General features: G+C 43.2%; 1 long non-coding RNA gene across 1 annotated transcript; it reads right to left on the reverse strand.

Annotated features, from left to right (window-relative positions):
• On the reverse strand, nucleotides 1-23,115 carry LOC113600459 (uncharacterized). The gene is made up of 3 exons (XR_008292631.1): nucleotides 22,885-23,115; nucleotides 4,429-4,832; nucleotides 1-3,544 (listed from the first exon to the last, which is right to left on the reverse strand). It is a non-coding gene; the product is annotated as an uncharacterized LOC113600459 (long non-coding RNA).
• Between the last annotated feature and the right edge of the window lie 1,454 nt (nucleotides 23,116-24,569).

Genomic DNA, 24,569 nt, shown 5'->3' on the forward strand with positions numbered 1-24,569 from the left:
CACCAAGCCCTTGGCAGCTGTGTGGCCGAGACCTGCGTGCACGTCAGTGCCCAATGGGACAGAGGAAGGGAGAAGGGGGAACAAATTGTCTTTGGGCCTGTCCCATGAGCCAGGGAGCTTCACTCATCTAATCTGGGTCAGTCCCCATTTCCTCCACAGTAGACAGTTTAACACGTGATTCTAACACCTCCCTCCCAAGGTGCTTGTGAGAACCAGTTGAAGGATACCAATTAAACGCTTAGCACCACAAACCTGTGAGATATTCATTGTCATAGTTACTATCACTGTAAATACTAGCCTCATTCTACAGATGAAAAACGTGAGTCTACGGAGCCGTTACAGTTGTTCCGATCCAGCTCTGCCTGGTCCCAGAGCCCCGTCAAAATACTGTTTCCCTGTGTCTTCCTTCTTCCCTTAAGGGGTTGGCTGAAACCCACTGAAGACAGAGTACAAGAGGAAAAAAGGGGGCACCTGGGTGGCTCAGTCAGTTAAGCATCTGACTTCAGCTCAGGTCATGATCTCACGGTTCCTGAGTTCAAGCCCTGAGTCGGGCTCTGTGCTGACAGCTCGGAGCCTGGTGCCTGCTTCGGATTCTGGGTCTCCCTCTCTTTCTGTCCCTCCCCCGCTCATGCACTGCCTCTCTCTCTCTCCTCTCTCTCTCAAAAATAAATAAATATTTTTTTAAAAAAGGAGAACAGAATTTAGTCAAATGCTTCTTGGACAAATGATTTCATGATAATTAACACTATGAAGAAACTATGAATCCATCAAAATCATGTATTAGTAATTAAAAATAACTTTGTGAATATCTATCAAGGGCTATTTATGTGCTAGTCATTGTGCTGTGATGGTAGATAAAAAGGAATTAGACATGAGTACTTCCTGCCTACAGTTTGTAGCCCAGGAAGCACACAGAAATCAGTAGTGATAGGAGCAGAGACAAATAACAATAATAACAATAAATAATGCCTTAGCCTATATTGATGTGTGTTACGTTCTAGACACAATAGGCAGCATCTTGTATGTACCGTCTCTTCAATGTTTTAAATAATCCTCTGTGATAGGAATTATTATTCCAGTTTTATAGAGGAGAGACCAGAGCTCAGGGAGGTTATGTAATACGACCAAAATTATATAATTTGGAAGTGGGACAGAAGCAAGAAGCAAAGCCAGGTCTGTCTGACCCAAATTCACCCCCACACCATTGTGCTACACTCTTTCTCTCCCTAACTAGCTTCTTTACTTGCAACGGCAGAAAACAAACCAGTTTGACCAAATGGCTTTAATAAAAAAGCAGAATGACACCCATTAGTGCTAATAGGAGACAATACCAAATAAAATCATGTGCACGCCTTTTTGTCCTTCCAGTGTCTTATTTGGGTACAGACCCATTCTGTTGTACCATGTTTGGTCTTCCCAGGTGAAAACACACCTGGGAACACACACACACACACACACACACACCTCAGGACCAGCTCTGCACTCCCACTGTAGTTCACGCAAGCCTCTATAACGCAGCACGTCCAAGCCAGCTTTCTGGAAGCCCACAGGGTCCTTCTTTTCTACCGGCGGATGCCACCATCCTGTCACTTTAAACAGCCCTTAATCAAACAGTAGCGGTAGTGTGAGTCTTCATCAAAAGCTGTGTTTGAATGACATTAATGAGGACTATCATAATGTGATGTTTTTCTCATCTTTTTTCTTCCAAGTAGCTCGAAGGTATCCAAGCCAAACACAGATAGGCTTGAAGTCATGTGAAGGATGTAATTGGGGACAATACTGAGGGCAAGAAATTAACTGTAGCTAAATGGATACCTCCCCCGCAAAAGCACACTGAAAAGATGCTTCTCCACAGACGCGTCACTCTCTTGCCGAGTGCCAGCAGCGCAAGGGATACACGTTTTCACTAGATTCGAGGTATTTGGGGTGGTTGATACTCTCCCCAGCTTCCATCATCCCACAGTGTCTCATATCTGGCCACAGCTGCCCACGATTCACATCGCCCCCCCCCCTTCATCTTATACACAACGTACTTCAACCACACAAAAAGATTTCTTGATTATTCAAAATGCTGAAAAGCTCTTTACTGCATCTGCCATCCACAAATCACTTCAAGCTCAAGTTCAAGGTCCAGCTCGGAATTCACCTTATTGATAAAGCCCTCCCTGACCACCAAGTCCGGGAGGCTCAAGGACTTCCATTGTGTCCTGTTTCCCTCTGACACCGTCATTATCACCCTGTATTTGGGTCGTGTCTCGGAACATTTTTCTCTCTCACTAAACTGACCGTCTTACAGACAGGGCTTTATCTACATATTCTTTGTTGCCCTGTTTCCTGGTGAAAAAGAAAAAACAGCTTACATTCCAATCGGGGAGATAGTCAATGAATAAGAAAACAAACAAATAAACAAGCAAACTATTTCAGATTGGGATAACTTCTGGGCAGCAATTAAAAAATGGGGGATATAGTACAGAATCAAGGGGGATGTCAAGAACCTTCAAATGGGTGATCAGAAAAGGGCTCCCAAAGGAGGTACAATTTAAGCTGAGACAGAAAGGAAAAGAAAGATCCAGGCCCTGATGAACTGGGCCAAGTACAGTTCCTTGGGAGGCCCAGCAAGTGTAAAAGTCCTGTCGCGGCAAGAGCGTGGTCTGCGTAAGGCGCTAGGAGGCCCCGTGCAATGGAAGCTGGTAAGAACCAGTGAGACTGGAAAGAGACCAGGTAAGGACAGGGTCCGTGGGAGGTCAGGCCGGGTCAGGCTGCATCTCGCAGGCCACCAGACTGTTGGCTATTCTAAAATGCAACAGAAGCTACTACACGTTGTTTCGTGGGCAAGTGAACTTATTTGATTTGTTTTTTTAAAGGGCGATTCTTCACCTGGGTGGCTCTGCAGGTGAAGCATCCGACTTCATGATCTTCAAGTCATGATCTCACCATTCGGGAGTTTGAATCCTGCGTCGGGCTCTGTGCTCATAGTTCAGAGCCTGGAGCCTGCTTCGGATTCTGTGTCTCCCTCTCTCTCTGCCCCTCCCCTGCTTGTGCTCTGTCTCTGTCTCTCAAAAGTAAATAAACACTAAACATTTTTCAGAAAAAAAGTAAAGGGTGATTCTGACTTTTACATGGGAAGAAAACAGATTGAGGATTGGAGGGAACAAGGGTAGAAATGGGGAGGCCGGGTGAAGTCTATTCTTCCATTATCAACCACAGTGTCTGCCATGGTAGAGAAGCTCAAGAGAATGAATGAATGAATGAATGAATGGGTTAGATTACCCTCAGGCTCACAGAAAAATTGTGGCTGGCCAATGCTTTCCCAGCTGGCTGTGATGATGTCTCCCTGTCACCCAGAGCACCCCCAGCACTTGACTTAGTCTGAAAAACTTTTAAAAGCACATTCTGGAAATTCCTCATTTGTAATAGACCTAGATTTCCCACGTCACAGGCTTGCAAAAAATCACCATCTTGTCCTGGTAACATTTTATCATGTTTGACATTACCTCTTAGCACCGTTCTTAATGCCTGTGAACAGGAAACGGCCTCCTATTTTCTGGCAAAAAAAAAAAAAAAAAAAAAAATCAGGTTCTGCTCTAACCGGAAAAAAGAAGGTGAAGAGAGGGGGCAGGAGTTCTGACGCGGACTTTCATCCCCTTCTCAGGAAGCTGGCTGCAGGCCATGCTTGTAGTCTTGACTTCAAACCTGGAGAACCTCAGCGTCCCCCGGGGAGCCAGAAGGGGTGGGGTCCTGGCTCTCGGAGTTCCTGAGCCGCACAAGTATCCGCTTTTCCTCAGCAATCTCCTGCTTTATTAGCTAAGCTGCTCTGAAGCCTGGACAGGCACATTTCATGCTGAGTTTATGGTGAAAGCATTTTGGCAGGTTCCAGTCCCAGGGTGCTCCAGAAAGGAGACCAGGGGCTGTTGAACGCAAGCCATGCTGGACGCTTTCCTAAACCAACAGGAATCAGCTGCTCTTTGACAGTGGGGTCTGCTAACAGATGGGAAATCCTTCAGGGGGAGCAGAGGTAGAGAGAACTGGGTACTGAGTACTGAGTATTCCGAACGCATAGGGTTCCAAGCAGAGCACATCCTCCCCACCCCCCCACCCGTGCCCTGTAGCCCCTGTAAGGACCCTTATAGGGACATGAAAGTAATTGTCCAATGTCATACTTCTAAAAATGTAAACGCAAAAAAAGTAAGTGAATTGCTGAACTCGATGGGAGGATTGATAATCAGGTAGCTCCATTTCCCGTGAGGAAGTTGCCACGCAAGGTCGTGGGGTGACCTCTCCGATTTGCCAAGCTGTTGAAAGGCACAGCAAAAAGATGTCAAGTAACCAACTGCCACTCAGCCCAGCCTCTTTCTGATAGTATACTTTGTCAGTGGCCCAGGAGGCACTCTAAGGTGATGGCTAGGGACATCTTATCATCATACAGACCTGAGATGGAATCTCTGCGTGGCACCCCACATCTGTGACCTTCTGCGGGATCTTCACTGGAAAAAAAAATGGTAATAATAGCACCCGCCTCCTAGATATAAATGAGGTAATTACTATAAAGTCCATGCACGGAAGTTGTTGCCCATGTGTTCACCCAATATTTCACTTTCTTCTGGGTGTTGAGGACAACGATGGTGACAGCACCTTTGCACCTGGGTGGGGCCACGGACTGGTTCTGGTCAATGGAATGTAGACGGAAGTGGCCGTGTGCCCCCATTTTATTTTTATCCTCTTTCCGCAGTGACTGCCCTTGAAGACGGCAGGGTCATGAAATGGCCAGATGCTGGACCCTGGAGTCACCATGTGGAGGAGAGTCACCTGACCAATAGCATTCACTCTGAACCCTGTGAATGAGAAGAAAAGGCTTTCACGTTAAACCATATTTTAAGGGGTTGTTATACCGGTACTGTCTTTTCCTTGAATATTGCAAACTCTTGTTAATTTATTATAGATAGCGTTATTTTGCTTCATTCAGAGTCTCCATAAGTTACAGATTTCTGTAATCAGACTTCTTTTCAGGGGTGGATGGCCCAACATCAGCTCTGTTGAGAGACACCATCGGATTCTGAAACCTTCAGTATTTTGTCAAAACTCGGCAACCGAGGGAGTTCTCAATGTTTGTAAGCAATCAGTGAAGCGGTTCCTAAGCTCTAGCCATTGCTGGAGGTACCATCGCGTGTGTTGTCTGTGCTGTCCTCACAGCAGCCCTAGAAGATGGCAGGGTTCCACCCATGCCCATCCCCACCCCAGCTACCTTCCACACACCATGCTCCCTGCCAAGAAGAGACAGATGCATGGCTTTCACCTTCACTTTGTTTAAGTCCCTGGAACACTATCCACAACACTATTCCTCCGCCACGCACATCACCGACCTCCATTTATTTTTTTTTCTGCCTCATGGGCACCTAGTTTGCTATCTGTTCTCAGCACTAGTCCCCCTTGGCAGACCAGAGCCGAGCCCCGGGGAGAAAGGGGGCTCCTTAACTGATGCCACATGAAGTTCTCATCGTCCTTCAAAATTAGTTTTTTTTATGAGTAGGAGGGGAAAAAGCTGGAGGTCATATAAAACATACAGCCCTTGGAGGTTACATAAGCAATAGTATGAAACACTATTTTTTCACAAAATGAGAAAAAGATGTGTCTTTCGGAATGTATGAACGAGTGTGTCCTCAAATTGTGTTATGTGCCTTTTTAGGCTATTCTTTAGAGATTTTACCCCTTCTTTTACTATCTACATGGGAAAAGGTTATGATGACCCTTGCTGAAATGAGAGCTATTGCCAATTATGTTATTGATGAATCCTGGCCCTGACTTTAAACACCAGTGTTCCTCCTGAATAAGGACAGAAAACCAGATGATAATTCTTCTGGAGAAGTTATCAGTATTTGCAGTTTATTAAGAACAATGAATAAGGGTTTCTTGCACGTGCCTATAAAGAAAAGCAGGCACTTGGTCCCCCGCGGAAGTCACCGTTTCGGAGCATGCCTGCCTGGTGACTGATGAAGTAGGTTTTGTGTAAAATGCAAATTCACATTTTGTGGAAATTGGAAGTTCATTCATCTAAATCATGTCTGTTATAGTCTATGACGGCTTTTGAAAATTGCCAGGGTCGGTTTTTTATTTGATCTTTCAACATTATTGGAGGTCATATAAACAGGATTATATGAAGTCTTTCACTGTCAATTAGTATAATTCTAAATCAACATTCTGTCAGCGATGTGCAGATTTTACAGCATAAGGAGAAAGGGAGAAGAGCTCATGTTTCCTTCAAATGGATTTCCCTGGCTTTCGGTTAGTGCTTAATTAAAAAGAAAGGGAGAGAGGGAGAACAGGAAGGAACTTGGATGGGAGGGAGGGGGGGAAAAAGAGGGGAGGAAGAAAATGGAAGGAGGGAGAGAAAGAAGGAAAAGAGCTACCCAGTTTATTTTAAGGTGTTTTAGGAAATTAAGCCATTCCTTATTTTCATCTGAAGGAAAAAAAAAACACAGAATTATTAAAAGGTGAAAAAAATTCATTTTCTATGAAAATTGGAGGCCTAAATGGTATTCCAATTTTGTCATCGAAAATGTGACTCTGTCTGAACCTAACATGTAGGAGACTTATTTTTAGCTAATAGATCTAGCACAGGGCACTAATGTTTTTGATGGAAATGAAGACCAAATTTCATTTGTTCGTGGACTATCAGCCCTACTATTAAGTGTAATTTACTTGACTTACATTTGCCTTCAAGGATTTCAGAGCACTTGGGGCCAATACTTTCTATAATTCTTCCTAAATATAAGGAAGAACTCCTTTCATTTGAAAATTTCTACAAATACTAGATTAAATTTTCGCCTTCTTCTTGATAGCTCTGGAGGAAGCCTCCCAGAGATGGAAGAGACAAGTTTTAGAATCAGGTAAGTTATCTCGTTTATCTCCACATTATCTTTGTAAGGAAAAAAAAAAGAATACTCTTCCATAATAGGTGGGGAAGCGTCAAGAAGTAAAATGGGATCACCCAATGCAGAGGTGCTTTCCTGATCTAGCGATCAGTGACCGACAGAGCTCGCTGTGTCAGGATTTCCATGTTGTAGCTTCAGAAGAGCTTCAACCTTCAGAGTTAGAGCTCCAGGTAGAATCCCAGGCTGCCTCTTGCTCTCGGCGTGACCTCTCAGTCCTCACCCACGGAGCAAGGAGAATTATAGTCTCTACTCAGAGCGGCAACAAGAACGTCACATAATGTATGACGATGACTGGTCCCGTGTGCGCTGTGCCACCCCCATCATCGCTGTCATCTTTGTCTACCTCCATAGCTTCAAAATTAACCACATCCAGTCTCGCTTCCTTTCAGTTCATTCTCAAAGCTGCAGCCAGAGTGAATTTTCTGAAATATACACCTGATACTATCGCTCCCATGCATAAAATCACTCAGTGTTTCTCCCTTGTTCACGGAATACTGTTCATGATCCCTAAAGTAGAAGACCTTTCAAAATCAAGCACTGGCTTTTCTCCCTCTGGTATCTTCTCCTGTCCCTCCCTTCTCTGCCCCTATTTCCTGTTCCTTCTCTGAACTTCCAAACTTCAGAACTGATAATCCTAAAAACTTCCTTCCATTTATTTGCACTCTCTGTCTTGACCTCCCCCCTGCCTAGAACTTCCTCTCCTTTCTTGTCCTCAAAAGGTTAGATTAAAATACATTTTTTTAACTTAAAGCGAAAAAACCCAGTCTTGTGCTATGCAGAGGAAGAGAAATGGACTCTGCTTGAGTGATGCTGAAAGAGGAACAGGTGTCAATTTGCTCACCAAGAGGGGATCATTATGAACTCATCAGTGCTGCTGCTTTTCACATCCCCGCTGTCGCTGGTTTGCTCACACTGCTAACATAGTCACAATCTAAGCATTCCCAAAGTCAGCCTGGCCAGCTTACAGTACATCTTAGAAAGAATCTGCAGCACAGATTGAACCAATACTCTACAAATATTGGGAAATGATAAACATATGATTCTGTGTAAGTAGTTACGTGGCTGTAGTTAATGTGGAAGATCATTTCCCCCAGCGCCCTGCTGGGCAGGCAATAAGGGAGCGCCTTCTCAATGAGCTTTGCTAAGTGAGTCAAAGGATAGGACCAAGAGCTGGGATGTACTATTTCTGTTTGGGATTATGGTGAGTTCGAGGATACTACAGATGGTCTTTGAAAGACCCATGAATATGTATACCCTGCCAAGTCTCCATCGCCCTTCTTGTTATGAAATCCTGGGAGAAATATATGAACAGGAGAAAATGGCAAATCAGAAATCAAGTGCCACTTTATTATAATTAGGTGGGCTTTCACCTAAGACTCCAGTGATAGATTCTTTGGGAAGATGGGCCGGAGACGTGGCTTGGAACACATAGTACACAAAAGCCTAAGGAGTTTTATTTGCCCTTCAAGCCCAGACACAAATCTGTGTTGTCTGGGTGGCCCCATGTAAAATGAGACTTAAGGGATTAACGCACTAGAGCATGCATTGGAGAAGAGTACAAAGTATCACGTGGATCTCCTCCTATGTAGAATTATTACCCCACTCATGTGACTGTTTTAGCCTTGAACAAATGTAAGACACAGACAAAGGATCGTGGCTCTATAGGCAACCTTATAGTAGAGTTATCTTGCCCACTGGTATGCATGCTCTTGCCCACTGGTATGCGTATTCTGGGTAATGACTCAGAATCTTGTTTTCAATATGCTCTCTGATTTACACTTGCATATGACCTTGTGGGTCCACACTCTGACCTTGAAGCCATGGAACAAGTCAATTCCAGACTCTGAACTCAGTTTTTTCATCTTTCAAGTGATGTATTAGGCAAGATGCCTCTATGGTGCTTTCCAGCTCTGATGTAATGTTATGTGACCATAAATAAACATTACCTTCTATAAAGCAAGAGGATTAGTAAAACCCAGTACTTCTCCTGATAGCAAAATGAATTCCTTTTGGATGTAAATTTTATTTTCAGAGTCTTCATACTTCTATCCCCAGGCAACTCTTTCATAGGAGGCTGGGTGAGGGAAGGTGATTGACGGGGCCACATCCATCCCAATCCTGCGGTGAAAGCCCCAAATACCTTACTTCAGAAAGCTCAGAGCGTAAAAAATCAGGGAATTTACCCAGTCTGTTCTCTAGGGAATTCTAATGAGAATCCAAATATTCAGAAACAAGGAACAAGCATTTCCCATATGAACATAATGGGACAGTCAGCATTTTTTCACTTCTCTCCCAAGAAGTCATGTTTTAAAAACACTATAAAGAATTTTTTAAAATGTTTTAAACCCGGCAATCTGCATTTTCAACGAATGCAGACATGACATTCTGACACACAGGGTCTATGAAATCCAAAATACACATAAAAGGCTGCCCCAAACTGAGAGGGAGAGAAGGCAACTGGGAGGAAGGGAGGGGAAGCACAGTGAGTGACAAGAGGGTCTGACACCGTCGAAGCTCAGAAACATCAACAGAAGATACATTTCTTAGAGGTGAGGTTCATGCCATAAAGTGCAAAAGCTGTCACCCTTCTTCACAACAGGTAAGAGAACTGAGTGAGCAGGCTTGGTGGAGAGGCAGAGAAAGTTCCACTGACACAAAAGTACCCAGATCAGCAGTATTTGCAGGGATCATGCTAACAATGGACAAGCAGAGGGCCTCCGGGGTCAAAGCCTTTGAAGCTATTCTCCTACCCACAGGAATCTGCTGAAGATAGCTGGTCTCAAAACACCCATTTCATTAAAAGATGAATAATTACACAGGAACAAGAAATTCATTCAAAGATAGCTCTTGAAACATCTGGAAAAGAGAAGCAACATTTACAATGAGATGTCAGAAGGAAGGAAGGAAGGAAGGAAGGAAGGAAGGAAGGAGGGAGGGAAGGAAGGAAGGAAGGAAGGAGGGAAGGAAGGAAGGAAGGAAGGGAGGGGGGAGGAAGGGAGGGGGTAGGAAGGAAAACAGGAGGGAGGAAAAGAAAGGAAAAATTTAAGAAGAGTGGAAAAACCCATAGCAGTAAAAAGTAGACAAAGGAGAGAGAGACACACACAGAGAGAGAATACACATACACATACACATATACATAATATGCGTAAAGAAAATTTGATAAGAGTCACAAGGTTTAAAGGGAGGCTTTGCATTGTATAACATTCTATATATTTTTTCAATTTTTGGATAACATGAATTATTACACATAAATCTTTTTAAGTAGAAAAAAAGGAACAAGATAGAAATATGATGGGAAGGAAGGAAAAGTAACATGCTTGATCCAGCCATTTACGTATGCAGATGTATTCAGCAAATACTTACTGAATGCCATTATAGATCAGGCACTGTTCTCAGTACTGAGTATCCAACAGTAAAAAAAAAGCAGACAGAAACAGAAATCTCTGCCCTTATGAGCTTTCATTCTAAAGAGGAGAAATGGACAATAGACAAAAAGGTATTGTTTCTCAAAAGGTAATATAAATGGAGAAGAATAAAACACAGTGAGGGAGAGAGAGCATGCCAGGGGAAAGAGGAATTGTTATCCTGGACGCAGTAGTTAGGAAAGGCCTTGCAGATAAGGGAGGAAGACATTCAACCACTCAAGGAATAAGGAATGGAAAGCAGAAAATGCCCTGTGGCAGAAGTGTCTTGGCTATTTAGAAAGTATCTCGAGGGGCACCTGGGTGGCTCAGTCGGTTGAGCTTCTGACTTTGGCTCAGGTTATGATCTCCCAGTCTGTGAGTTCGAGCCCCACGTCGGGTTCTGTGCTGACAGCTCAGAACCTGGAGCCTGTTTCAGATTCTGTGTCTCCCTCTCTCTCTGCCCCTCCCCCGCTCATGCTCTATCTCTCTCTCTTTCTCTCTCTCTCTCTCTCTTTGGTCAAAAATAAATAAACATTGAAAAAAAAAAGTATCTCAAGTTCAGAATGGCCAGAGTGCAGGAAGACAGAGGTGAAGGGGAAGAAACACAGGGAGGTAATGGGGGGGGGGGGGGCGGGGAAGGGTGCAGCATACACAGGGCTTGGGATATTAGTTTGAGGATTTAGCTTTTTCTCTTAGAGATAGGAAATTTGAAGAATTTCAAGCAAAGAAGTGATACGACCTGATTTCTAGGTGACTTTAGAGCATCACACTGGGTGTTGTGCTAACTTAGCAACTACTTAAACCAAGGACCAAAAAAGCTAAACATGTCCCATTAAGATGATCATAAATGTTGGGCCACGTTCTCAAAAGTTTAGGCACAGCTAGAAGTTTAGAGAATTGGCCCCTCCAACAACAATGTCCTCCACTCCCTTCCATGCCTGCATTGTCAATATGCAAGGTGAGGCTGGGCTCAAAAGAGGTTGTCTGAGAAGCGTATGATTTTGAAGCAAAGATAGGCTACTATTCCTCAGAGCCAAGGGAGGAAGGCTTTAAAATCACTGTGCACACAATTTGGGGGTGCTTTCAAGAAGATGCTTTCATTTTCCCATGTGTTATCTGGCTAACTACACACTTCTAGAATTTTCATAGCACTACCAGAAAAGAATCAAGGGTTGGGGAGACAGGTGATCGTGGGTAACCCCATGAAGGGCACTTTGCCTCCAAACTCATTGTAGAAGGCATGACTTTTGAATCCCAAGAACGCCTGCCATCTCAAGAGTTAGCTGTGAAAGGTGAAAGAGACTGGGGGTTAATGGTGTTGTTGGGGTCACCCCAGGGGCCACCAAAGCACAGAGTGTGTGGAGCTGGACACAAAGAGAGGAAAGTATCAGAGGCGATTTCTTGGCATCAGCTGTGTGTCTGCTGCGGCATGGGGCCACATCTCACAACAGGGACAGTGAACTGGAACAGAAGTTTTGGAAACCCCAAAACACTTAATTGCATCTAATAAAAAGAGAGGCGTTTGTGTTTTCTGTCTCTACCTATCACCCAAATCCTCAAACTCAAATCCTCCTATGATTTTGCATTGTACGTAAGCAAGCATTTTTTTTAAGTTAATAGTACATGAATAAGTCACAGGAATAAAAGGTACAGCACAGGGAATATAGTCCAGAACATGGCATGGTGATAGGTGGTAGCTACCCTGTGGTGAGCACAGCATAAGGTATAGAATTGTTGAGTCAGGATACTATACACCTGAAGCTAATGTGACATTCAGTGTCAACTACACTCAAATAAAAAATAAAAGTTGTACGTGCAATATGCAAACAGGGCCCAAAGATGAGATAAGGAAATGGTTGAAATTTGGAAATCTGTGACTGAATGCAATGCATTTATTTCACACACCATGAAAGTGAAGGAGGAAATATGACTTCCGCAAGGTCACATCGCTAGTTAGTAGTAATGCCCAGTGTGGAACACAGAGCTCTTTTCTCTCAGTTCATTTCAGGACCTTCCAAAACTGATCAGAAGAGCAGACAACAGACTAATCATGTGACGTGAGGATGTGGGCATATTTATGTTCATAGCTCCTTGTACCATCTCCAAAAATGAATGGTTGCACAGAGGGAAAACACAGAGCTGTGAACCAGAGCACTGGTGTACCCACTGGAGGGTGTTATGACGATAATTTATAATGCCATTGCAATTACAGTAGAATTATGGCACGCCCAGCACCTAATAGAGCTGTGTGCATACTCTTGAGAAAGACGAATGTGTAGGCATCTCTAGCTGCAGCAATGAGATTAAATGGCTCCCATCCCCGATCCCGCCATTGATTTTTGTAGCCCTCCCATTAACATGATACTTCACATACCATCTCTCTATCATTCCTTGGAGGTGAAGACATAGTTTTAGAGTATAAATAATTAGACCCTCAAAATCTGAAGTGACAAATCTTCTACGCCTCCAATTGCCATGAATCAGGACACATAAATCAGAACCCCTTTTGAGGATATGTTTGTGGGGCGAAGGCATGTCGACAGAATGAAACTGCTTTGTGTTTCTTTCTTCCTCTCTCCTCTTTTTGCCTCCTATGCACGCTTGGCTTTGGACGTGAATCTGTTAGAATAGGGTGACTATATAAATCAGGACATTTTTTGTAAAAGGGGTGTAAGAAATTTTTGTAAAAGGGGTCTAGGACAATTAGAACAAACAGGGATGGTGGCTGGCAAAAAAAAGAGCACGTGTTCATCCTAGTTTGAGATCATAATGCCTTATGAGTGTTGGTCTTTGCTTTGGTGTCTCATAAAGTGTTTTTCTGTGGGTTTCTCATTGCCAAAGCAATGATATCACAAAAGGTGATCAGCTTAATACATGCAGTGACCACCTTTTATTGAGTGCCTATTTTGTGGTCCTAAATGTTTACGATTAAGAACATTGGGCTGCCCATAACAATCTAGTATAGCTTGATCAACCACTCTGTGCCTGAGTCTTTGCTGAATATAAAGCACTCGTACACAGTAGCACTCAAAGAGGTGAGCTATTCCTACGATATGCAGAATTGTGTGTGTGTGTGTGTGTGTGTACACATAATGCCATCTACTCTTTCAGGAGCCTGATGGGGCAGATATCACTAAGCAAAATTTTCAGTGAAAACACTGAGATCAGCAAAGATAGGCTATTTTCCCGAGGTCACAGAACTATTACAAGTTGGAAAGCTTGTATTCGAACTCAAGTCTGTCTGACAGACTCTCACTTGTAACTATCTTACTGCTTCCTGCTGGAAGTCCTACATTAGTGTCAGTTGAACAAAAGAGAAAATTCTTTGTCTAACGCGGGCTTACACACTTACTACTTTACTCATGAAATGCCTCTTAGGTATTTTATGTATACATTTATTTGTTTGTTTACTACTGACTTACGCAAACTCATCTTGTTCCGGAAAGATTTACAGTGGTTTACTATTGTAAAATGCATACTTCTAAAAAATATAGGTTAAGAAATCAGGGAGAGAGCAAATGAGAATAGAGAGAATAAGAGTAGAGAAAGATAAGATGAGCCAAGGATGAAGTTAGCATTCAAACAGGAACAAGCTTTCGTTGAGCACATCCACTGTAGCTAATACTATGTAGGAATAGGGGATTTAGATGTAAAATTACAAGGTCTCATCTCTTCATAGACGCAGAGTCTAATGAAGGAGATACATACGCAGACAAACAATTACAGGGCACTAAGGAAAACTGGAAAAAAGATATACAAATCCCCGTGGGAGCCTGTAAGGAAGACATACTCCATTACATTTGCATCTTGCTCATGGCAATCTGATATTTTCCCGATTTACTTATTTGTTATCTATCTTCCCCCATTGAAGAATGTAACCTTCAAGAGATTTGCTGTCTCCTTTGCTTGACAACTGTGTCTCCTCTACCTAGAATACTGCCTGCCACATCAGAGGTGCTCAGTGAAGAAGTGAATGAACGAGGCTCATTGAGGTTAAAAAAGCATTTTATTTTGTACAGCAGGTAAATTGCAAAACAATTCCAGTTCTGTCTTCCCTAGACCTTGGAGGTGACCTGCTGAGGTAGTCACATCCTACAAACTGAAACTGGCAAAGATTCAAAAACAGTGGATGGAGAACGGGTCAGGGAGTATATATCAACCCACCACCAAAAATGGGGATGGCCATTACTAAGAGTAGTACTTCTGGAAAAACCAGCGTGTCAAAGACGACTGATCCGTCCAACTTGCCACACCCAGTAGGAATCCAGTGAAGTGTGTAAATCCAACTCCCTCTGGGTCTGTATACTTTTTACCACACCTCACTCGGGAGAGGAAATTGGGCAGGAGATCTGAGAAAATACCTGAATAAAGAGAAAGGAGGAGGTTTAGGGCACAAAGGAAGGACATAAGAAGGTGGAAAGTCAGAATACACAAATGTTTATTGATTCATTTTTTTAAAAAAAATCATATTTCAGTAACAGAGAAAAATTGCTGTGCATTAATCAATGCAACATTGACATACGTTGAGACAGAATGATGGCCTTAGCCTTTTGAACACTTAATACTTTTAGCTGCTTTTATTCTCTTATATTTTCTCTACTAAAGTGTTTTAAAATTTATTTTTAAGAGAGAGAGAGAGTGCACATGAGCAAGTTGGGGAGGGGCAGAGAGAGGGTGACAGACGATCTGAAGGGGGCTCTACGCTGATAGCAGTGAGCCTGATCTAGGGCTCAAAATCACAAAATGTGAGATCATGACCAGAACTGAATTCAGACACTTAACCAACCGAGCCACCCAGGCACCCACTCTTATATTTTCTTATGGAGAAATCTCACCATGATTTTTTAGAAATCGGTTTGAGAATCAGGAAAGTGCTCTTGGCGAAGTTCTAGAAATCCCATGTGATAAGCCTATTTTTTTCCAACGGTGACAAAAAGCTGAGGCAGTAACTTTCCCTCCTCAGGGCTTTAGTTTCTGCCTGTGTCAAACGAAGAATTTGGAATCAGCCTCCCAAGGCTCTTTCTGGCTCTGTCTGTATTTCCGGGACTCTAGACAAAAACAGGAGACCGGTCGGGTCCCAACTCGGGCCTTAAATTTGGCTCATCTCTTTTGTTCTCCTCCCTAAACTTCTACTCTTATAAATTGGGCTAAAATGTAGAATACTGACATGAAGCTTGAGAATTTGAGGACCCTCTTTAGTGCTGTTATCTGTTCTCCTGATCTTACAGGGCCTTTGCAGAACAAATGAGTCCATGAGTAAATGAGTGCGCTGATAATTACCAATTTCAGCAATATAAAAGAATCAACTGTCCTGTTCCTAAGACTAATACTATTTTTACACAGAACTGGTGGTAGCCTCTTTTCAAGACAGATTGAAAGCATTTTTCTGGAAGACAGGTTAAGACAAATGTAAAGGTAGAAAGTGTTGTCAGTATATTTTTTTCCGGGCCACTCTATAATCAACTCTGCAGCTGATTAAAACAAAATAAGTTACAATTAATTGAAGTAAAATAACCTACACTAACCTAAAATAGAAGCCATGGTCTTTCTTATGTGGTTGAGAAGAAGGATTTGGGCTCAGAAAGCTAGTAAGAAGCAATGTCGTAAATAAAAAACAAAAGGAAGGGTAGACTGGGGGCCTCCGTTTCCTCATCTATGTAAGAAAGGTCAAACTTGGCGGGAGGAGACGAGGCAGAAGCCAGGCTGAGCTCAAGTGCGTATAATGCACTTGTCCCGAGAAGCCGCCTGGTGTCAGGAAACGGGGCGGCCAGGAGGTAGGGTGCTGCAACACCTGTGTACCTCACAAAAAAATGCAGCCCCTTGTCAGCTCCCGCTGACGTTTGCCCTGCACAATTTATTTGGAACATAGGTCATTTTTTGTAAAAGATGCCAAAAATCTGTATTCTGATGTGAAAACAAAAATCTTGAATTTTAAATGCTGATAAAGGAATGTTAATAAAGAAAAACACCTCTGGGTAGTTAAAAAAAAATACCAGGCTTAGTCTAAATATGTGACGGTTCTCCATCTTTGGGCTGGATGATCTCCAATTTGTTCTACGGCTCTGGTATTCTAAGCAGTATGAGATGCACATTGGCGTAGAGGCACTACCTGAAAACAAATCTGTAGGTCATGGGTGATGCTGAGTAGTGATAATTACAATGACAACGTTAATATCTTGTATGCACACGACAAGTAGCCACTTGCAAACCACTCTAATACCGGTTTTGTTTTATAACTTTCAAAGCAACCCTATGAGCTAAGCCAGATACTGGAGAAAGTGAAATCCAAGGGATGTGACAAGACCGGTATAAGATTCTATGACAGGTTAATAGCGAAACCAAGACTGAGGGATGGGGTGCATTTTCCTACCAGAGTAACAGGGATAGAGCAGGGATAGTTTTCTCTGCTGATATCTGGGCATCCTTTGGACAAGGAGCACACTGCATGAAGGATGGTGCATAAGAGCCCCTGCCCGCTGCTTGACAGGCTGGAGGGAAATGGGCAACAGGATTTCCCTCCTGGTGTTGCCTGTATGGGGCTCCTAGGCCTATAGAGAAACTCTGGGGTAAGACTGATTCTCCCAAGAACACAGGAAAGCCCATGGCAATGCTTGTGAAACCAGGTTTTGAGGGGTTCCCTAGCATGCGTATCAACCAGTTATGATGGATCCTGGTCATTGTGTTGGGCTAGATATCAGTTCTTCCGCCGCTGGGTAGTGAGAGATCCAAGAGCAGTCAGGGTGCCGGTGGTGGGCAGGTGGGATGCTCAAACCAGCAGCCATTGACCAAACAGCATAAACATATTGCAACGTGTGAGTGACCGGTAAGGCTATAGCACTGCCTCCCACCCTGGATATAAAAGACAACAAACTTTGTGTAGAAAGGCTCAAAGGAGTTAGTGACATAAGATTTCCCAGAGGAAATAGCTAGGAATTCTGTTTTGTGCATTGTATCTTGTTTTGTTTATATATTTTATTTTTTTATTGATTTTGTAGTGTTTTTTTTTTTTTTTTCCTGAAAGGCATCCTTCAGGTTGACAGGCAGTGTGCTTCCCACAAGGAATCAGTATGGAAATATAAAGGAGCAAATCTATGAGTTCCAAGTCCTGCAAGGGATTGCGGGTAGGTTGATGACATGAGCTGGATTGCCCCAGATGGCCCTAACATCCGGAATCTCCAGAGTGACATGACAAAATGTGTGGCTGAACCAACCCTCGGTGTTGTCTGGCCAGCCCAAAAATGTGAGGGTAACCCGGGACGAGAAGTGGGGAAAGATGGTGAAAGCATGGCTGACAGGATCATGAATAAGTGGACCGATGAACAAGACAGATGAAAGATGGAGTCCAAGACGGAAGCCGTAAGACATTATTTTGCGAAATTCCCAAGCGAGATGGCTTCTGAGGAAGTTGAAAGCAAGGGGCAAACAATGCCAATGATAATAAGAGTACCTAGCATGTAGCTGGTACCCACTAAATTCTGGGAACTTTACTAAGGGGCTAGATTATAACTGGATTCCAAGCTTCCAACAGCTCTCTGAGGTAAGCAAAGTAGCCCCAAGTGAAAGATGACAAATCCTGGGGGCTCAGAGAGGTTTCACCACTGAACAAGGGCACAGAGCATGAACGGCGTGGTGAGAGCATGGGCTTTGTGCCCAGCCCGCCTGCGCCATCAGCTGTAAACACATCTTTTTGTTAAGAAGAAACTTTCTAAAATTAAGATGTGGGTAACAAAAACTGGGGGGCTAGGCGCAGGAAAGCAAAGGCGACACAACTTTCCATTAATCAACACATACTGAGTTCCATCCGTGGGCTCATAAGGTAAAAGATTCTTTAGAGAATACCAGTGAAAGTATAAAACATAATTTTTCTGCCAAGGATCATCTGATCTACGGTTGGAGGGGAGGAACTGATGTCGGAGACACTTTGGCACAGTAAGAAGCATGCCAAGTCCCAAGCTGGCTACCCTGAAAGCAGTTCCTAGCTTGGTCCGTGACCAGTCCCCGAGCAGAGGCAAGTTGCTCACCTAGTCGGTATCCCCAGGTGCAAGCTGGAGCTGGAAATAAGTAAAACTCCCAAGACTGTGAAAATCCAATCAAATAATATAAAAGTGTTATGTATGGTATAAAAGGATGTTCTAAAAGAAGCTATCATTCGCACAGGAAGCAAGTAGAGGAAATTAGGCAAGAGACACAAATGCAACAGGGATCCACTGGAAGCTGAATTCCAAGAGTGCTATAGTTTCTTGATGGACTTCCAGTCTCCCGGTGCCTAGGTCTGCCACCTACCTCTCTTTGTGTGCTCTCTTTCTCCTTCTTTTCTTTTAATTGAGAAAATTCATTTCCTTATTCCCTTTAGCTGTTTCATAGGTCATTGCTCTTTAGGGATGGAGGCTCTTTCTGCAATTCAGTTTCCTTTTCATTCAACCATGTAATAATATTTCCATATCTGGCAAGCTCCCTCCAGAAGGGGAGCCGGCAAATTGTGGCTCTCTCGGCGCTGGAGGGAAGTCACTTGCCTGGATTTAAATCCCCAATAACGTTTTTAATACTCGGCATTAACCAGGTCCATAAATATGTCTGAGATAATGACCATCCTTTCTGAATGAGCAGTGACATTCAATAAATTATGGAATTTGTGAGTTGCCTGCAATTCTATGCAAAGTGTCAAAGACAGAAACAATTGGTTGTTTGGATGTGTGAGTGTGAGAGCCTGCCCTCATATGTATATGTGTGCTTTAATGGAACCTTCTAGAAAGGAAATATTTCATTGTCTATCTCCTTAGAAACGGTCACACCAGATGACACCAAGCACCACTTCTCATCGGTTTTATCTTCATAATGGAATAAAAGAGATTTGTTGGTTATTGTTATTAAAATTCACCTGCAACTTCCCTAAGATAATAAACCCTGAAGGTCTCCTTGTCAAGATCTGCAGATTCCTTTCCTTCTTAGCCTGAAGGATCTATGTGGGGCAACACCCAAGCAGGTTGGAGGAAAGGGAAGGAAAAGTTTTGATAAAAGGGTGAATAGGGTCTTTACAAATGGAAATAAGGGAAGAAAAACCAGACATCCTCTATGAACTTTATGCAAATCAGTCACCCAGAGCTACTTGCCCTTATTAATAACAATTGCAAACTTCAGGGAGCACTCATTCCCTGCCATGGGCTAAACACTTGGCAAACATTGTTTCATTTTATTCTCAGTAAATCAAGGAAGTTTAGTTATAATGCTCAAGACCATGCATCTAATAACTGAAGAGCTTGGTCAATGACTGGGTGGGTAATTCTTCTTGCTTCTTTGGTTCTCCATTAAATACTCCACCTGTCCCCAAATATAAACTGCATCCTAAAAGATAAAAGAACAACTTGATGTCCGTGCATCTTAAACCTTCATTTTGTTTCTGTATTGGTTCAGATCTTGATCAAGGATGACACTGGATACTGGTTATTGGACACTCAGATCTCAACATCCAAACACCTTAATGTGGCCCACCATGCCAGGCTTAGTCTGACTACTGGTGCGTCTCAAATCATAGCCTTTTCCTTTGGTAGATTAGAACATGGCCACCAATGCATTGCAGTGCCTCCTATCGAGAGATGAAGTCATTTTCCCGATCCCTTGAATCTGCCTTGTAACTCGCTTTGCGCAGTAGAATTTGGTGGAAGTGATATTGTGTGCCTCCTGAAACACAGCCTCAAGGGGCTTGCAGCTCCCTGCCTTCACTCCCTCAAATACCATCTCCCATTGGAGAAGCACAGATGAGCCTATAAGAAACATGATCAAGCCAAGACCCAGTAGCAACTGCCAGAACGAGGTCAGCCCTGACCATCCATCCCCACTCCAGCCGCCAGTATGAGCAAAGCTGCAAGGCTTGTTTTGTAAGATCTGAATTTGGGGGTGATTTTTGAGGCAGCAACAGATAACGAAGACACCTCTTCACCATCCAGGCTTGGGCTCCAGCCCCCCTGGTGTTTGCTCAGTTCATGGAACATGCCACTCTCTCTTCCATCTAAAGGACTTTGACTATGTGTACCCTACGCTGGGAAAGCTCCCTGCTCCTGACTTGGCAAATAATTCACTCCTTTGCATCATTCAGGCCTCGGCTCCAAAGTCATCTCCAGAGAGAACTCTTTACTGCCTATCTAAATACAGATTTCTTATTTTCTGTATCAGCCTCCTGCCTATTTTTTTTTCATTGCATGTATATGAATCTGCAACTAGTTTGTTAATGCCTAGTTCCCTGACACCCAAATGGAAGCTCCATGAGAGTGGGTGGGGACAATATTCGTCCTCTTCTCCATTGCATCCTAGGAGGGTGGCCGGCAGAGTCTTACTCACATTCCTGTGGATTCCGTCGCCATTTTTGTCCACACTTCTGCCCAAAGTGCTCATACTCAAAGCAGCCAGTACGTGCTGCTCTTTGGGGAGAGCTGCCCCCCAGGCTGCTGAAGTCCAGCTGGAGTTGTCTGCACCAAAACGCAGAGAACTAAAGACTGGGAATTTGTATAGCCTTGGCCAATGACCAAGGAGTGGGATGGTGGGTATGAATACTCCAGCTCCCTTTCCTCTGATCAGGACAACTCTGAGGTATGATTTACACTGTCTACAGTGCTGACCTGCAGAAGTGAGCAAAATTTTCCTCTGTGGGACCTTTCTTGCTTATTTTCTTCATTGGGCCCATGGTTGATGCATTGTAATGATGATTGGCTGACTTCCTTTCATTTCCTGTCTCACCTCCTCAATCCCCTGAAAGTTTTCCCAGTCATTTTCATACAAACCCTTGTGTTAGAATCTTCCTGTAGATAAGCTTCCCAAAGATAGCGCATTTGTTGAATAAATTCATCAAAGCAAGTCTCGATCTCCACATATTTGCTTTTCACATGGACACCCTTACACCAAGCTCATAATCAGAATTCAGATTAAACAGCATCAGCAGCTTTTGCAACCATGTTTGTGCAATCGTTTCATGTTTTACCGAAATGTTCTCTAATGTTTTATAAAGATGAGTGAGAAATGGAAAAATGAAAGCCACTGACACTAGCAGTTAAACCGCTGGAACCCAGATAAAAACCACTTGCTGTGCTAAATGCAGGGAATCCCTGGTTGTGTCGGAATGCCTGATGGATTCAAGCTGTTCAGTCGTGAGGAACAGGTACCGAATTAAATAACATACAGGGAACTCTGGAAATAGATCATAAGACTACTCGCAAGATGAGCCTTACTGAAGGATGTGGAGAGAGTCTTAAAAAGCATGGAAGTGATAAAAATTGGCACCAAAAACCATTCCAGAATTCCAAAGGCAGGGAAGTTCATGGAACTGGAGAGAACTTCTCAGGGATGGGTATGCTTTGTGCTCCCTTGTCAAGAGGAGAAATAGTTCTATAGTCAAGTCTCATATCACAAATATTTAAAGAAATCTTGTAAAATCCTATGAAAGCCATCCTCAAAGCCTCACACTGAGTTTCCTACCCAGTCTCTTGCAAAATTACCACTAAGCCAGTCATTTCCCTACATTTTAAAGCGAATTTTTTTCTCCTTACTGAATGTCACTTAAAATAATCTGAAAAAAAAAATCAGGGTTTTGAGGCAGGAAATTACATAAGAGTAGAACTATTTGCATTTAATGTTGAAGCCAATTTTAATGTTTTAAATAATCATTGCATCATCAAGAATTTTCGTCATTTTTTTTTTGGGATTCCATGGAATATGACTCCTCCATATCACATGCAAAGTTTTGGGTTTCTTCAGTTCTAGGCATTCAGCTTTCATATGGGTTTTTTTGGGGGGAGGGGGGAATTAATGTATTATGCATGACAGAAGAAAGTTTCACAGTCTGACAGAATAATACAAATCACAGCTCTGCCACCAATTATGTAACCTCCCGGAAGTTGATCTTTCTGAGCCTCAGTGTATAATGCTTCCTATGCGGGGCTGTCATGAGGATTAAGTCAGAGAATTGAGATAAAGCACTTAGGGCATAGCCAGCATTCACTGACTATTGAGTCTCTTTCCCATGCTCCCATCACAGAACAGTTGTTTTGAGTGATTTGGCAAACAATTTGACTTGGCTTGAGAGACAAGTCTGAACTCCTTAGCATGACGCACGGGCCCCATGTGATCTGACCTCCATGTGTTTCTCCTGGCTCATCCAACTCCTGCCCCCCTCCCCACCCCGCACTCTGCTTCTAAAGGAGCAGCCCACCTCAAATAAGGATAACTCTCTTTCCATACAGAACTCAACGATTGCAACAACCCCGTGAAGTAAGTCATCTCAGACCCATTTTAAAGGCAGGAGAAACAAAAGGCGGGGGGTGGGGGAAGCCACACGAAATGATTCTCCCATAACCAGATATCTAGCAAGTAATAGAGTCAGCTCTGGTACCTGCATGCTAGAGACCCATCGCCTGCCCCAGGCTCAGGGTACAAGGCCCACGGGTGTTCAGTGAAACCTGAATGAACAAATGGCTCTACCCCAGGGAGTAAGCCAAGAACTGAGCAGGGATAAAAAATAGTTTGAGACCAAATAAAACCTAGAACACGGAAGAGCTTCTTACCTCCGATGGCTTTGGTTGATTCTGGAATAATAGAGGAAGTGTGCGCTGCTTTGTGGGCCGGGAAACCAGAATTCTAGTGTCCATCTGGATGACCTGCCCCTTGACACCCCTCACTCACCCAACCTAGTAACTAAGCGCAGGGGATGCGGTAGATCCAGATGCCCTCCTAGCATTAGGTGTTTGTGCTCCGTGATTCGAACAGAACAGCACCACCTCAGGAACTCGCACTCACTGTCCCTCTGCCTGTCGATGGTATGTGCCTCGTTATCATTTCTATTTCAACACCGATGTCAACGTAGTCATTAGTAACTCAGACTCTGACATCCCGGCTTTGTGACTTCTGGTAACGCGATCTTGGATGTTACTGAACTTCCTGGTACATCTGTTTTGCCTCTCTGGCTCCCCTACAGAAAGGTGGAGGGGTTGCTGTTTAGTTGCCTAGTGCCTACAGCAGACTCGTGCATAGGAGGCATGGCCGTGAAAGGAAGAGGAAATTCGTTTTGTAGATTTTTTGATAGCTCATGGCTCATTGTTTTATTATATATTGTTTAAAGCAATCCTAGCCAAATGTGGAGAGAGACAGAGAGAGAGAGATAAGCAGAGATAGATAAAGGCAGAGATAGGGATTGAGATCTAGGGACCCAGAGGCAGTATTTTCAGCTCTATCTCCAACCTTTGGGTCAATAATTGAGGGAACTGGTTGAGAGAAAATGACTACTCACCATCACAATTCTGTGTTCAAGTTTGATTTGGACTGACACACGGGACAATGCAATGTTTATACAAACTGTGGTTGAAAATACTGGCAGGATACAGAGGTCAAGTCCACAGAGCACAGAAAACACCAGTAAAAACAAAAATGTGCAGTTCCAGTGCACAAAAGGACAAATATAAGGAAATGTTGGGAGTAAGATTTTGAAAGTAGTGTCTAATTTCCCTTTAATTTCCTTGATAGACAGTTGAGTTATAGGAAGCCCAGTCCGATTTGCATACACAAAGACCCATGCTTGAAATTCACATTTCCTGATGTACGTTGTGTGAACTGATCTTCACCAGGTCAGCTGATTTATTTATCTCTTCAGCTACTGAAGACAACGAAAAAGGAGAAGAATAGGAGAGAAAGGGAAGGGGAAAAAGAGAGAGAAAGATTAACCTCAGAATTAAAGCTTACAGTTTTAATGATAGCCAACACATCTGAATCTTTTGTCCTTCCCTCAAGACTAAGAAGGCCAAAATCTCCTTAAGTACAACAAACCACACATCCTCCGACAGAAGCAAATATGTGTAAACATAAAATATGCTTCTTTCAAGGTTGGGTGTGTGTAATATTGAACTGGGTATATAGACATGCTCTAGATAAAGACTACAAAGAAAAACCAAAGTAATAGAATATGATATGATGACTCAATACTCTCTCTGTTTTCAATGCTGTGTGTGTGTGTGTGTGTGTGTGTCTAAGCTGATGGATAAATGGAACCTTCTATTTGGTGAGTTGAATAAAAATCTCATACCTCTCCATTTTCAGAGACTATAGAACCATAGAACAAACAAAGCCATCCCTTTTAATAATAGAGAACTGAGGCCCAAAGAGCTCTGTCTTCAGAGTGGAAGACACTGGACTTCAGCAGTGGTTTCTGCTCCTCTTTGTACTACAGAGCCATTGCTGCAAGGGGCTGCACATTCTT

This window comes from Acinonyx jubatus, chromosome F2 (assembly GCF_027475565.1).
Source record: "Acinonyx jubatus isolate Ajub_Pintada_27869175 chromosome F2, VMU_Ajub_asm_v1.0, whole genome shotgun sequence".
Taxonomy (NCBI): Eukaryota; Metazoa; Chordata; class Mammalia; order Carnivora; family Felidae; genus Acinonyx; species Acinonyx jubatus.